The following is a 516-nucleotide window of genomic DNA, read 5'->3' as shown; positions in this document are numbered from 1 at the left end:
AAAATAGCGAGTGAGTGAGAGAGATTACCTAGAGGGAGGAACATGACAGCATTCACTAGGGTCAGGATGGATCATCATCTTCAGCCCCCCTCCCTCCCTCCCTCGTCTCTCTCTTTCTCCCTCCATCGCTCTATCTTTATCTCTCTCGCGCTCTCTTTCCCTTCCTCTTTCCTTCCGTTTTCCCCTCCTCTCCCCTTTCCCTCTCATCCTGTTTTCAGACTCCATCACTCTGCACTTCGACAACCCGGCAGCTTAAATCCAGACTAAATTAGCTGAATGAAGATTAAATCATTTGGCCCTGAGCTCTCCAAGATATTGGGAGGAAGACTGAGTAAGCCTTAAATGGAGTCTGACTGGGTTCGGACCTATACATGTGTCTGAGGAGAGGCTCTTCCTTCAATGGCAGTCAATTGAAACCTGATTAGAGAGGGGTGTTGGGTAAAAAATGGGGAAAAGATTAAATTTCTGGGACAAGTGTTTCCTAAGTAAGGACGCTGGCTTCGTTATTTTTCGTTT

The sequence above is a fragment of the Micropterus dolomieu genome, linkage group LG03 (assembly GCF_021292245.1).
Source record: "Micropterus dolomieu isolate WLL.071019.BEF.003 ecotype Adirondacks linkage group LG03, ASM2129224v1, whole genome shotgun sequence".
Lineage (NCBI taxonomy): Eukaryota > Metazoa > Chordata > Actinopteri > Centrarchiformes > Centrarchidae > Micropterus > Micropterus dolomieu.
The sequence above is the reverse complement of the archived record's forward strand: the minus strand, read 5'-3'. Positions refer to the sequence as shown.